At 41.5% G+C, this 16032-nt stretch overlaps 1 pseudogene; it reads right to left on the reverse strand.

Moving 5' to 3' along the window:
* Positions 1-16032, reverse strand: part of LOC139735432 (uncharacterized) — a 48173-nt pseudogene that overhangs the window by 20230 nt on the left and 11911 nt on the right.

Genomic DNA, 16032 nt, shown 5'->3' on the forward strand with positions numbered 1-16032 from the left:
TTATCAAAATATGTAACAAATATTTTTCTAACCTAAGTCACTATTTTGGCATATTTCTTTCAAGATTTTACACAAGTGACTTCATCAGGTTTATGTGGTGACCTGTCACAAAACAAAAGAAACACAAAATTCAATCAAATGAAATATAAATTATGATTGGCAATCACAAGAACTTGTTACCATAATTAGCACACACAGTCACATACATACATTGTTAGTATATGTATATATATATTCGGATATTGTAAGAATCAGGTTTATGTGGTGACTTGTCACAAACAATGGGTAACAGAAAATGCAATAAATGAGATGAAATATAAATCATGAACGGCAATCACAAAAACTTGTTAGTGGCATAAGCACAAGCTTACATGCACAAACACTGTTAGTAAATATATTCTTTGTTGTCTTCAATACAAAAGAATCATCAGAAGAAAGAGAGGAAAAAGAGAAACTTGTCAGAAAGAGCGAGACAAACAGACTGACAGAACTATAGCTATTGCATGATGAATTGTGCCTTGCATATCTAGTCACGTATTCATTCATAACACGATGCGGCGTTAACATGTGACTCTGACTATTTGAGATTCTGTAACAAATTTTTCAGTAACAAATCTTTCAAATCAGAATGAATCTTTCAGATCAAAATGAATCTTTCATATCAGAATGAATCTTTCAGATCAAAATAAATCTGTATCCATTTATTGAAAGATTTTAAAGCACACTCTCAGCAATGGGTGTGGTGTGCAGTGTCTTAAATGAACAAGGACCAAAAAAGAAAAAGAAAAAAAAATGCACTGTCATACTTGGTCAAAGTGTTCACACAATAGCAATGGCCAGAACTACTACCCATACTGCACAATGTGTGTGATTTGTTGATTTGCTAGCTGTGGAATGTCAACAGCAAATGAGGCTATTAAGTTTGTATGCAGAATCATGCAAATACGATTGTAATGACTGCATCTGTAGCAAATAAGGCTGTGTTCCTCAGGATTTTATGAGAAATGCACATGTATGAACTACCCGTGTATGTAACACATATCAGCTACTCAAAGTCAATTGAATAATCTCCCCCGAAAGATGGTGATTTCATTCCCCCAATCCCTTGCTCTATTTAAACAAATCTGCCTCCTCAGAGAACAATTACGAGACCTGTGGTTTGTAAGATGCTTGGTGGGCGGAATGACAAGAGGTTGGAACTAAACAATTCTTCCCCCCCCCCCCCCCCCCCCCCCCCGATGTGGCGCTTTCAATGAAAATCAATTTCCCCAATTGAAACATTGGTTTGCGCTCCTTCTGAGCTAAGAGAGGCCGAGCACATGCGTCACTGTTGGACAATGCAATCATTCTGAATGGTTGGTTGCCATGGCGATGCAGTGGATTCGGAGTGCCTGAGTGGCAATTTTGCAACTTCAACAGCTTTGGCAATACCTTTTCTCACACCAGTATCGTGCGCAATTTGGATGTTGCCATGCTATTTTCAAAGTTGTTTTCGACAAGAGCGAGCTCATTCAAGTTCCCTACACCCCCCACCCCCCCCCCCCCCCCCCCATCACCACCATCAGGGTTCTGACATGTTGAGCAATTATAACAGGAAGAACTGATTGAATTCTGCTTGATTAAAAGTGCAACGGCACTGCATCTGTTGCTTCTCAATACAACACCAATGTTGTGATGATCAGGTAAAATTGTACAAGGGATGGAAGGCTGAAACCACATCCAAACAGTTTCAATTGATGCAATGTGATGCAAGGAGGAATGAACATGAGTAAGAAGGAGAAGATGCTCCCCCCCCCAAAAAAAAAAAAGGAAAGAAAAAAGGTTATCCTTTGGACCTAGCTTTGCGATGAATGCTCATTCTTTTGTTTCCGCACACGTCAGAGCTCTGCCTTGATTTGGTATTATAATGTCTCCTTCCTTTCCCCCCCGACACACGCTTCCTCCGAAAATTCCCCATCCACAGTTTATCGAATTCTCCCGAGAAGCGTGGCCACGCACGTGAGTGTCATTCACTTTACGTCAGCTTTTATTGTGCGAGGACAGATGGCGCACCAGCTTTCTCCCTGAGAACCGGTTTCCAAAGACCGAGATGGAAAGGCGGGATGAGGATTGGGGTTGGGTGGAGCGGGAGAATGCTTCACTGCCCTTCACTTGCATTGTGCTTTCCACATGAAATAAGTCTTAGCATGGTTTTCAATTTGCCCCTTCCTTTTAATAACCAACTGACCTACATCACTGATTTTTTTATGGCTTATTCCTAATAGATAGTGTCCATGACAAAATGGTTACTGAGAATATGTGCGTCAGAGGGCAAAGGCCCGATAAATGCAATAAGACAGGTACGACCTTCTGACTGAAAAACAACATGAAAACAAAAATAAATACATTAAAACAAATGTTGCAGAACTGAAAAATGGTATAAAGAAGCAGACAAAAAAAAAAAGAGACAGATGTATTGAAAAAAAAATGACGAGAGAGAGAAAGGGAAAGAGAAGTGTAAGAAACAAGCAGCACAGTCCTAAAAGAGAAAGGGTAAAGAGTACAAGAAAACATGCATCAGATATTTTCTGCATGCAATTAAACAGAATGCATGATTTCAGAGCAGGTATCAAAGTGTCCATAGTCATTTCTGCATGCCACCGACAAGCAAATGAACAAGAAAACAAACATGCCAAAAAATAAACAGGAATATTGACATATCTTGCATTAATTACATGCTGTCATACAAACTGGAAGAAAGTGATGACACTTAAATTTCTTTATACAACCATGAAGGAAGATGGAGTTTGACTGAAGAGGCATTATAAACTGCCTCTGTACAAGCTACAACAGAGAGATCCACTTCTGCATTCTTAGATAACAAGGTAAGCAGTGGCAAAAATTTCATCAATGCAGATGACGCCAGGGGCGTAAAAATCCACTTCATTAGAAATATGACACAATTTCAACAAGTATCTACTCTTCATGTACAAAAACGCAGAGTGCCTTTACGATGCAACCTTTAACGAGGTGTTGCGTACCGCTAACAGTACAACAGCTCACCTGTAAATTCAGAGCCTCGCTCTGCAAACAAATAAATAAATCATCGTATACTCTTTCCTCTAACCATACACACTCTTCAGTATTTATCGTTCATTACACCGTGTGCAGTCTTGGGGCACACTAATGACTCTTCAAGGAAAAAAAAAAAGACGGTACGGAACTTGAGCCACGACGCGGACACAGGCAACGTGCCTGGTCGATCGCCCGCTTTATTCTGAGAACAAAAAGCCCAAGCTTTCACCTTGGAATCTCCACTCCCTCGCCTTAAGAAATCAGAGCAAGGTCAGGCCAGGTTCCTTTGAGGCAACAGTTACTGCAAACACTATCAAAAAAAGAAGAAAGAAACAATGACCAAAAAAATACCCAAAGGATGAAATTAGGTTGATATTGATTTTGCCCGTCTATCAGTGGCCTGACATTCTATACTCCCATAAACTCTTCCCCCCCCCCCCCCCAAGTTTTTCTTGGCAAAACGTTGTTTACACCATAGCAACTTTTGTTTCCCTTATGCCTCTCCTAGCAATGACAGAGCCTTTTTCCCATACAGGTTGATCAGTCTCAAAGGCCTTAACCCTTTCTGTGTCAGGAACTTTGGACGGTGTGCACAACGCTATGCTAATTGGTACAAAAGGCACACGGTGGGCTTAAAGATTAATTGTGCAGAATTCATAGAGGAAATACAGACATTAAAAAAAAAAAACCCACTTGCAATATTTTTGTGGAATGAATGGGCACTTTTTGAATAATGAGAAATTTTTCAGAATTGAAAGAAATTTGAACAGATGTTTGTGTTGTGATCAGATTTGTTTTGATTACATTTTCGGTAAATGTTGACTAAAACTGCTACTTTTCATGGCAAAAACACAGCTTTGAAGCAGAGAGAGTAGGCCTATGGCTAATAAATTGTGAATAGATCTGTTAAGCTTCTTTTCTTACGTCTAATCTTTTGGTTTGCCAGTACACAATATTACATACAAAAGAGAGATAACTTGAAATAAAATATCACTTTAACACAGTTATATACCTTGCATTACTGTACTGTCAAATGACCTCGCTTCACAAAGCCAACCTTATCGACTTAGTAACACATTGTCTTTACTGCTCACTCTGACCCCTGGAGGCCAATAATGAAAACACAACCCTATATACAGAACTAGTTGTTTGTAAGCAATCCAAATATTTAAAGCTAACCTCCAGTGCAAAGAAGTGGATGGCATCTTCACTGGACATGCCTTTTCAGACTGTCATATTGACCAATGGATGAAACTGAGAACATATATCAAACTCGTTCCATGTGAAATACAGATATCATGTGAACAGGGTACTCTCAACAGTCTAGCTGGAAATTAATGTTGTGAAAGGGAAGCTTCAAGTAAATGATTCTTGTGACCTTGGAAACTCGATGACATTATTAAACTTGGGGCTAATTGTAATCAAGTTCTACCCTTTCTTCCAGCAAAACCTACAAACTATGCATCCAAGAAAAGTTAAGTCATGCTTGGTTTTAAAAGACCAAGACCATGCTGTTCAGAACTCTCAAGCATCTTGCATGCAAGCGCAGGCCCATTTCACACCTTAAACATTTCCGCTTTCCTCCACACCGAGCCTACGCTGGATGAAGCCGTTCCAGATGGGGTGTATGATGTTGCAGATGAGGTTGCTGGCTCTGCCGCGGGTGATGGTGATGGTGATGATGATGATGAGGATTGAGAGTTGGACTGGGGAGCTGGACCAGCTACTTTCTTGGGTGACTTCTGCGGATTCTTGCTTGGCTTTGGGAGTGGTTTTGGGGGTGGTTCCTTGATACTGCGTTTTGACAGCAGACCACGGAAACCAAACGGGGCTGAAGAATTCTGGGTTGGCGGGGCTGGTTCGGGAGGGGTAGGTATGGGTTTGCCCTTCTGCTTCTTAATTTTGCTGGGGCGGGGAAAAGTGAACCCTCCGGAGAATGGGAGATCATCTTTCTTCTCCGGGTGGTGAGGGGAAGGGGTCCTGACAATATTGGATTTGGCAGAGAATGAGTAGGACGGTGTTCTCCTGATACACGCCTCAAATTTCCCCGAGACTGCAGCCACTGGTGGTCTCTTCCATTCAACATCACTTGTCCCCCGGGGACTGGTAGGTCTTTGAATGGGAGGGGGCTCACCATGGTGGTCGTCGTGCCCATTTTGCCGAACAGGACTCTCTGTCTGGAGGTTCCACTTGGGACTTCCCGGCTGCCTCGGATGGTGGTCGCTCTCGCCATTGGGAAAGCCACTGCTACATCTCATGTCAGGGACGGCTCTGGGAGACCTACGATGGATTGTGGGGCTACCTTTCCTAGATAGTCTGGGTGATGCTGGCGGGGAGGCGTGATCCTCCTTGTTACTAAACATTGCTATTTTCTGAATGAGTGACATTTTGCAGAGCTCATTTGGCGGACAATGATCGTCATCGCCCTGCGATTGCCTTGTGTTTTCTTTTCCTACCTTTCCATGATTTTTGCTACTTACTTTGTCACTTGGTCCCATTTTCTGGGAGTAGCCTGAACTGTTTGAGTTAGAGGAGTTTGAGGAACACACAGAGTTATTGTGTGCATTGTTGTAGGTGTTGGTGGAACTCTGTGAACTTACAGTGGTGAATGAGTCGTGTGAATTGGCAGATATGTTTGACAGGTTTAGTGAGTTGAATGAGAACTGTGAACACGTGGAAGAGTTGGAAATGATGGACATGTGTGCGCTCACCGCAACATTGTTAGAGTTAGTTGTGTTTGAGGATTTGTGATACGGCGGGGAATTAGCAAAGTTGGATAGGATGTGCCCACTGAGATCTCTTGGAAGGGAACCTCCAGGTCTTGTGGGCTTGGCAAGGACTGGAGGAGGAACGGGAGCTTTGCTTGGCTTCTGTGCGGGAGGTGGGGGCTGTTTTTTGGGAGCTTTGGATTTACCGGTTGAAGGGGGAGATACTGCTGGGGGTCTGGGAGGACCCCTCTTTGGACTGACCTCATGATGGCCATTGACTTGGTGAGGCTTTGATTCTTTCAATGCTCTGGCAGCATTTCTCGCGTGGTGCTCTCGAATGGCATCAACAACGATATTGTCATCGTAGTCCTCGACTTCATTCTCTATGTCTTTGGCAAAGTTGTGCTCAAAAGCATTGCCATTACCCTGGCGGTCCCCATTGGATTTTGAACTGTGGATGTTGGTGTCTGCAAGGTATGATATTGGGGGAGGCGGAGGGGGAAGATCGGCATCCCACCGATCGTCATCTATGTGGTTGTTGGTCTCGCCCTGGAGGGCCTTAGATGGAATCCCATCAGTTCCTGCCATTGAGTTTCTCACGGGACTCTGTCCACTTGTGTTGTGGGGATCCTGCAGTCGACTTCGATGGGTCTGTATCTCATCTTCTATTCTAGCTTTAATATCATGTGACGTGTGACCTTTTGCTAATACTCTAGGAGATGTCTCTTTTCTGTAACCATTCTTGAGAACTTGTGCACTGAAGATTGGCATGTCATCTTTTTCAAAATCAAGTGACTGATCTGACAAAGGACTCCCAACAGGGGAAGGCCCTGGAGACTTGTTCTTCCTATCTGCATGAATGACAAAGGCTGACTGAGCATTTGACTTGAGCGCCCCTGAATGGAGGCCCTTGGGACTTATTGGTTCTGAAATTACTGGTCTGTTCTTTGAAGTTGGTGGAGAGCAGGTTTTGGAAGTGAGGAACTTTAGGGGAGGGGGACGAGCGGGCACCTTCTTCATGGGTTTGGTTTCGGGCTGAATTCTGTTATTTGTCAGGTCCTTGACACCTTTGTTCTCAAAAAAGGATGGTGCAGGCCATTCCGCTGTATTTACTTGTATTTTCTTGATTGGGGAGAACTTTGATGTGTTGGAGCGGTCCTCGGGTCTCCCGTCAGTACTGTGAGATCTAAGTCGCCTCAGCAGCTTTGGGCTGGCTGTGGGAATGTTGTTGTTCATGTTTGATGGGTATGAGCTTGGAGGTTTGGGAAGAGGGCTGGGAAGGCGAGGGGGGCTCGGTGGAGGTGGAATCTGATTTTCTGATGGAGTTGACTTCTTTGGTAGGACATGGGGAGGGGGAGGTGGGAAATCATCATTATTCAGGTCATCCAGAAAGGATGGCGGCCTCGGGAATTCTACTGGACTGGGGATTCTATTTACAGGAGAAGGGGGTGGAGGCAAATCATTGGTAACCGAAAGTGATGAATTTCTTGGAAGGGTGGGGGGTCCTTTGGGCTTGTTCTCTTTGAGATCATAATCTGGAGGTGGAACATTTGGAGGGCTGGGAAATTTGGGGAGCGTTGGTGGGGGTAAATGATTGAGTGGTTTTGGTGGAGGGGGTGGCTCACTTGGCGGTCCTGGGAATTTGGGTAATGTAGGTGGAGGTTCATGAGAATTGCGATTATATTTGGGAAGAGTTGGTGGCGGTGGATCGTGAGGCGGACTAGGAAATCGCGGCATGGTTGGTGGAGGCTCCTTCGGAGGACTAGGAAATTTCGGGAGTGTTGGTGGAGACGGGGGTATACACTTCTTGTTGCTTGGACCATGGTTTCCGCGGTTTGGGGGCTTCAGGGCCACTTGGGGGACCCTGGAAATTGTGGCTTGGGGGGCCCGGGGAGTAATGGCTGTCTGCACTGCCCCATCCTCGTCTGTCGGCGAGGATTTAGGACGGTATCGCCGCTGACGGGAATGCACACCGTTAGTCTTCTGGATGGCAATTGGCGGACTAGATTTCAATTTGGTCTGCGGAGCTTTGCTGGCCCCATTCCTTGTGGGAATAGCGCTGAGGTCAGGAAAGGATGGCTTGATGGGCATTATAACCTCTACAAACTTGGGCAGAGCCGATCCCTGGTGAGGTGATGTGGGGGGAAATAGTTTGCAAAGATTCACTTTCACATACCAAACTCAGACAGCACATTGCAATAATTTGTATTTGCATTTGTTTTTTTTTTCTTCACATCAAAAACACAAAGCACTTTAAACAGACAAGTCATAACGATCAAACATTTGCAAATTAGCAATAAACACTTTGCTTCATATTTGAACCATAATGTTCAACAACAACAACATACAAAACGGTCATTTTGCAGCCCATGCTTTATCTCATGCAAATATCATCTTCATTTTACAAGAGTGATATTAAACCTAAAGATCTATTTGAGCACCTAACTATGCTAACTACAACAATAAAAACAAATCACTGTACCATTGATTAGTTGCATTACTCAGCATGCACTATATAGCTATCAAACACAGAAATACCAGAGTTCATACAAATTTTCTCTGTAGATGCACATCCTATGAAACTTCAACTGACCTGTTTTTTTCTCAAAAGCTGGCATGCATATCATGCAATACAAGTTCAGTATAGCTCAACTCAGTATACCTCAACAAGCTCCCCCCTTTTTTTGACAGGAAGACTTTCATTCAATTATTTCAACAGAAAGACAACACAGGGTTGTCTCATAAGAAAAAAAAAACTGCAAAAGAAACCTCTGGAAGGCAAGAATTCACTATTGCACAGTTGGTTTGTCCTCGAATACATCTAAATACAAGAGATGGAGAGAAAAAAAGCATCTCAGTGATTCAAATACAGTCATCACATTTCATCTTGCACTCCTCTTACAATATACATCATCGTATTCCCTAACAAACACATGATTTTTTTTTTCCTTTTAACTTCTCAAAAATAATTCACAGCTAGGAGACAGCAGCCACTACTGGTGGTCTCATTGCTCACCTATCATAAAGATTTCTGCTTTGTGCATGACACACTTGCACACATGTACATTCATTCATTCATTTTGGCATATCACAAGTATCAGGCTTACCACTGACTATTCAGGACAAATTAAGTATGATAAACACCACAACACTGGTGGGGAAAAAAATTAGGAAGAACAAATCTCAGCATTATTTTGATACCTTACACTGACTTCCAGTATTACTCTACTTCTCACAATAAAAATACACTGTGATTGGGAGCTTACAATTCCTATCCACTTTCATTAACAATCAAATTCAAGAGGTGTGAGCAAACAAAGTGGGGTTACATAGTATATCTGACACAGCCATTACTCACTATACATTCCTTTCCACATAGTCCTTTGTTAATTCTACAGTACAGTACACTTCTGTGTGCAACTCTGGCAACAGTAACATTTAATCACCCTGGCCGAGCACTTACCTTGCAAGTGCAGGGTTCATCAAAAACAATCAACTCACAATTCTTTTTGAAACATTACTCACAAATGCTGAAACAACGTCTATGCGAATAATAATAATAATAAAAAAATAACCACATTATTGGAGTTAGACATAGAGCAAGGCAATCATCTGCATAATAATGAAAATTATAACAACTTATTAATAGTACAAATCACCAGAACTCTCGCCTTCATAATTCTCTGTTCCAGCTTGTGACATGTACAATGTATTTGACACTTTCATGATACATATGACTATATCAAAAACAAAAATAAAAATTGCGGTTTCATACATCCACAATACAAAGAATCCAACCTTTCTCCATTCCAATCACACACTTATTTTTTCACAATATTCAGGTTCCTACAATTGATATACAATCCTTGATTAAATTAGAATATATATCTATCATATTGTCTGATATGTGAAACACTTTCTTGACAATTTTGCCCAAGCCCATCTACATCTACACAGGAGAACCAATTACTTTGAAAGGTTTAGAGTTGGTTTCGATACTAGATCATAGAATTGAAAACTAGGTATGGACTACAAGGGTATAGTTTGCAGGAAGAAATAAATACATATATTTCATAGGGGTAAAAAAAAGTTTCAAGCTGTATATCAAAGATGTAACACTCCCTCACATCAAGTGGTTTAGAATAGCCACAAAGTAACAACGAAAATCAAGAGCACTGACATGTACAACAGATTTGGAAACAAGGCTAAAATCATACTGTAAAAACAGTTTACCTCAAATTTGTCATAAAATATAATAAAGTACAATTTCCAGTGCGCACACCTCACAGAAGCTAAAATACCAGATACACTTGGCAGTCATATACCTTGACATTCTACAAGGGCGTGGTACCAAATATTAAAACTAAATCAAATCAAGGTTACACCAAATGTTCTCAAAAGCAACATGGATGTCTGGACAATGTACTTGATGGGTCATTGCACAAAAACAGACAAACTAATACAGACAGTTCGCCAAGAGGAGGTTATCAACAGCATACAGTAGCTTTGAAAACAGCAATGAGAATAATGAGATATGGACATGGCAAACAAAAAGAACACGGCAGAGCACTACACATAGAATATGGGTATCCAAATGAATAGGGTTATGGAACACATATTGTCAGCAGCTGCAAAAAGAATACGATTAGTGCGAATACACGGAGCTGCGATTAAGATCATGAAGTGATTCATATGTTGTGAGACAGATATGGGCAGTGAGAGACAGGAATATACAGAGCAATATATATGTTTCATTTCAAAGTCATAAGCACAAATATGGATGTGTAAATATGGCAGACAAGTAGTGACAGATGCTATAGCTACACAAAGCAAAATGAAAGGAAAGGTAAGGTTAATAAGCACAGAATGCCCTTCACAGCACTGCAGCAACACCAAAAAGTGAATGTATAGAAATGTCGATACAGGAAGAGATAACCAGGAAGCAAAGAAGACAGGGCTTATTTATTGTAAGAGGGTGCTATAAAGACAACAAATAAACAATACTGATATTTAATGGCAAGAATAGTTTTGAGTTGAGGCAAAGACATGCATGAACAAAGATGGTAAAATAAATAGCAACAAAAACAAAAGCATAACGGCAAATATTTTTTCTATCACGTGGGTGAGTGATGGGAGTATGATATGAGGGAGGTGAAAATTAAACCATAAAAAGTGGATCAAATGAAAAATATGTAGGAAAAATCATTCGGAGGGCACCTTGACCTTGCTGATGGCGCCGGTGCTCTTGCCCTTAGGCGCGGCAACGGGCTTAATTCGCGGCGCGGCCACCGCGTAGTCGGGTGAATCGTGCGAGGGTGGTGACGATGGGGCGAAGAGGGGTGAGGAGGCATAGGGAGAGGGGGGCTTGGCTGCCAGCTTCAGGGGTGGTTTGGAAGGAGGGGAGGACTGTAGGAGGATGGGTTGAGTTTTTGAGTGTTTGAGTGGGACGGTGAGTTTGAGGATGATTCATGCATGTTGTAGAGGGAATGACATCATCATCGTCGTTGTTGGAGTTGCAAATGGTTGGAGGGAAGAAAGTGAGAAAGTAGGAAGAAAAAACAATGTTACATGGGTTGAAGACAAAAATAAAAGATAGTACAAGGTGAACTAACAAATGCACACAGCATCATGACAGTTGTATATAGTTTTCTTTTTACTGAAATCACTCATTGGCTCTTAACAAAAATCTAATTCACACCAGTATTGGTTAAATGTTACACAGTTTGGTCAAATACATAAAATGACAGTTATTATCCCTACATGAATGCAGAGCTTGGACACGAGAGGACGAGGCATTTTCAATGGTTTTTATTCTGGAGAGAGATGTGACGTCTTCTAAATGGATTGAATGGAACACATGTGTGCATGAATGTGCCATTGGCCAATGTAGGAACAGTGTACCTGGTGTTCACTATAGACAACAAACACTTGACTGCTTGGTGTAGAATGTGTCCTATCAACAATGACGCAATGAAAAGTTGAGATGCGCGGATGAGAGTGGCCTACGTGTCGCTCGCGGACTTAAAGGTCATCGATAAGCCCGTTGATGTCACCGTAAATGCCTACCTTGGCCTCGAAGGCGATGTCGTCGTCGATCTCCTCCTTCTCCTTCTTTTTCGTGAAGGAGGACGGGTCCATGCCGCCGAACATGGACACGGCCCCCGCGGGCGGCTTCTTGCTCTGCTTGGCGGGCGGCGGTGCGACGGAGGGGGATGATGGCGGGGCAGGCTCCTGGAGATGATGTACATCGTGTAGGTAGAAAGAGAGAAAAAGGATGGAAAGAGGGGAAAGGGAAGGGGTCATCAGGATTTGGGGTGGTGGAAAGTGGAGGAAGATCAAAGGCAATGATATTGCAGGATACGCCAAAGCGCTTTGAGACTAAGACTCAGGTATTAGAGGCCAACCCCCAAGGGCTGGAATAGCTGGTGACAGACATGAAACTAATATCACTGCATTGATTAGATGGCTTAATTTAGTAGCATTCAACAGTCCATTTTAAAAATCTAGCGTTACTTCAGCAAAATGTTGCAGGCGATGCAATGCAAGAGGAAAGTGCTGATTTAAAGACAAATAGCTAATGAAGGAACACAATCAGGCATAAGCTATTCTTCGTTTGACAAATCACTTGCTCAAAATATTTACAATGTAGAGCCTTCATATTCTTTTATATAATTTCTTTTCTTTTAAATTTGCTTTGTTTTGTTTCATTTCATTTCCACATTAAAAACAACAATTATTACAGTTTAATGTCATGATGTAATCATATTCATTGTGGGGGGACAATTAAAGCCTAGTGGGCTTGATGGCAAATTATGTGTTTGTGACTAGAATTAGTATTTAAATGTCTTGTATGCACAATGTAGGAAACATTTACTGCACACATCAAAAAAGATTAAATATACTGTAAAAGTACATACTTTCGCATGAGTGATTTTTTATGGTCAGCCAGGTAAGATGAATTTCGAGCATTTTTAATTCTGCAAAATCAAGACATTCACTTGTGGAACATATGATGTGCAAAAATGTTCATGTGTTTTTACTTTCGTCCTGGTTTCTGGTCGTGCGAAATGTGCAAAAATTTCCACTTTTACAGTATTCATTTCAAATCAAAGTTATACCTGGATCTTTAGATCCAGGGACAAAAAATGAACAGAGGGCAAATGGTTTGCTCGGAATAAAAAGTGTAACGTGAAAAATATGCATATACAAGGAAAACAAGCTGACCTCTTATACAAATAGAAATATGTATTCAAATTTGAAGCAAACGTCTTCTCCTAATGGGGTAAACAAATACTGTAAAAGTGGACATTTTTGCGGTGTTGTAATTTTCGCGCATTTTGTGCAACCAAAAACTAGCGCGAAAATAAAAGCACGCGAATATTTTTGCTTGCCATATGTTCCTGTGCGTGATGTCTTGATTCCGCGGAATTAAAAACACGCGAAACTCTTCTAACCGGGCCAAGCGCGAAAAATTAGTCGCACGAAAATATCCACTTTTACAGTACTACTTGGCAGAGTGCAATTGTGAGCACTGAAAAGGGATTGTAACTTTTAACACAAGCAGCACTGCACAATCCAACACAAATACTTTATGAACCTGTAAATCATATGAATACAAGATGCAAGAGGGGCAGGGGTATTATTCACATTTGTTTTTTTTTCTCCCACACGTTAGATCAGTCATGCACTCAAGCAGCTATTAAACTGCATTGTTCATGTGGAGAAAGGGGGCTAAATATAATTAACCTTGAGGCTACAATTTGTATCTTTCCATATTTCGGTGATGCATTGTGTGCAGAGAATAGAATTAGGCTTATTGAATTAGAGACTGATGACTTACAAAGTAAACATGATATGTAGACATCTATTCAAACTATGGATGCGAGAAAATTGGCAACATTCCTGTCTGGATGGCTCAACTATCCTAAATGAAATTACAGAATATGAAATTACCAATTCCAGGAGACATTTATGGCATCCCATTTACAAGCAAGTGTTGCCACTTACAAAGCATGATGACAGCAGCATTAGTGTGGAATGACGGTATGCTTCCTTTATTACCCCGATAAACAATTACCCTTAGAGAAAGTTTTTTTTTCTTTTTTTTTATAATAAGGTTATGTTTTAATATTGGAAGCTAAATACATCATCACTACATAACTACAGATTTCATATCAGGGATGTGTAAAAGGGAAGATAGAATAGTGGTGCACTAACTTTAAGTAGTTGAAGGGATGCCTGGCAAATGGATCCTAAACTCTAAAAATGAAAATGTACTGATTGCAAGGATGAAGACGTCAAACAGTGGAGGCTTGTATTACAGAAAGTAAACCCAGAACATGCATCTGTTCATGTCTGAATTACAAGACTTTTTATATTTCGATCCAGAAAAAACATCATTCAAAAGAGGTGGCGACTTGTGTTTGTGTGTGTGTCTGTGTGTATATGGGGATATGACATGCAACACTCACATGCACTTTCATTTCACAAATAGATGCAAGTCATTATCCAATGATGGAAAACGGACTCACCTCTTTGGCCGTGGTTGAGGAATTTGCCGCGGAGGCCATGACCCCGCCACCCAGAGGATCGTCTACGCCGCCGAGCGTCGTCTTCACGTCCTTCTCGGGATCTTTCTTCTCCTCCTGCTTGTCCTTCTTCTTCCCTTCTTCCTTCTTCTTCTTCTCCGCTGTCTTCTTCGGCTTGGGCTCGGCGAACAAGTCGTCCTCATCGTCATCCCCAAAGAGCCCCGCGTTTTTGATCGGCAGTGTCTGCGACTTCTTTATCTTCTCCTTTGCTGCGGGTGCTCCTTTGGCGCTCGGCGCCGGGGGCCCCGACTTTTTGCTTCCCGCCGTCGCAAAGAGGTCGTCTTCGCCGTCCTCGTCGTCGCCAAAGAGGCCCTGACTGGCTGACGCGGAGCGTGGTTTGCGGGGCGATCCCGACTTTTCATCCTTTTCTGACTGAGTCTGATGTGGTTAGGCATAAGAGAAGTTAGGTATGCCTGTTCAACTACATAAGCTAGGAAAGAACCTCCGCACACAACATATTTGTATGGTGATGAGATACCAGCACAAAAGTTCTCAACACAGCCGAGACAATCGTTGTCAATTTCAATATGTGACACCAGCATGAACATTTCTGAATCACATTTTCATCTCTTTGAGTGTCAGTCAGTAAGAGAGACACTCCCAAGGAGCAACAATTGAGTGTGGATAGAAAAGATCTCATTAGGGTAGTGACACTCTCATGAACAGAAGTCACAGAAATCATGTTTTATAACATCATTCAAGGGGAAAAACCACCCATTTTGTTTTGTTTTTTCAGGTAAACTGGCTTTGTGAATGCCTTTACATAGAAATATGGCACTGCCTTTGTTTGATGCACTTATAAAGTGATGTTTGTGTTAGCATAGAAGCAGAGAAAAAATGACTACTTACAGCCGCTTGGATCTAACTCAGAAATCACATTGTTGCTCCTTGGTGTATGTTTTGTATAAGTTTTGCAGTTACATTATATAAAGATCAAGCACTTTTACAAAATGAGCAAAAGCATAGATATGCAAACAAATCACACAGGCCAAAACATTTTTGCATACAATGTATTTTCATGTTTTCCTGTCTCACAACATGATTCCTATTTCCTTTTTCACAGAGTCTTTTGTGTTGTCATTTAGACTCGTCATTCTGCCTCCTTCAAAACTGGTAACAAGAATCGGGCACTAGTAGTGCACAAAAACTACGCTGACATTGCAAACACACATAGCATCAACAATGCACCAACTTCAAGGCTCTACACTCTAACCGACAGTGATGTTGTACACTCCGATACATATTAACAATACAGCACCTGTGTGTGAAAGATAGTTGAAATAACATGTTTTCTTGGGTAAGAATCCAGTAAGGAAACTTTCACATCAACACTGACACTGTAAGTGTTGAACACGTGTTACTCTTAACAACCTAGTCCACAGGTGAGGTATACTGAGTGGCAAAACATAATCAACTTGTGAATCATTTAATGTGTCAAACTCATATACTTGCATTCAACAGGCAGAAAGAAAGAAATTGCAATACAGGCACAAACTTAAATGGGGAAAATAACTTTGAAATTCACAAGGTCATTATGATAATTCAAAAGTCACATCATCAACAATTCAGTTCATGGAAAATGACTCTTTCTTGATTTGTATTGGACTTGGTAATGGACTTGTCAATAGCTTTCAATTTTGGTGAATGAATACGGATCCCAAAGGAGCTACAATGTACAAGTA

This window comes from Diadema antillarum, unplaced genomic scaffold (assembly GCF_040938485.1).
Source record: "Diadema antillarum isolate AM-2024a unplaced genomic scaffold, OU_Dant_1.0 seq00000578_RagTag, whole genome shotgun sequence".
Taxonomy (NCBI): domain Eukaryota; kingdom Metazoa; phylum Echinodermata; class Echinoidea; order Diadematoida; family Diadematidae; genus Diadema; species Diadema antillarum.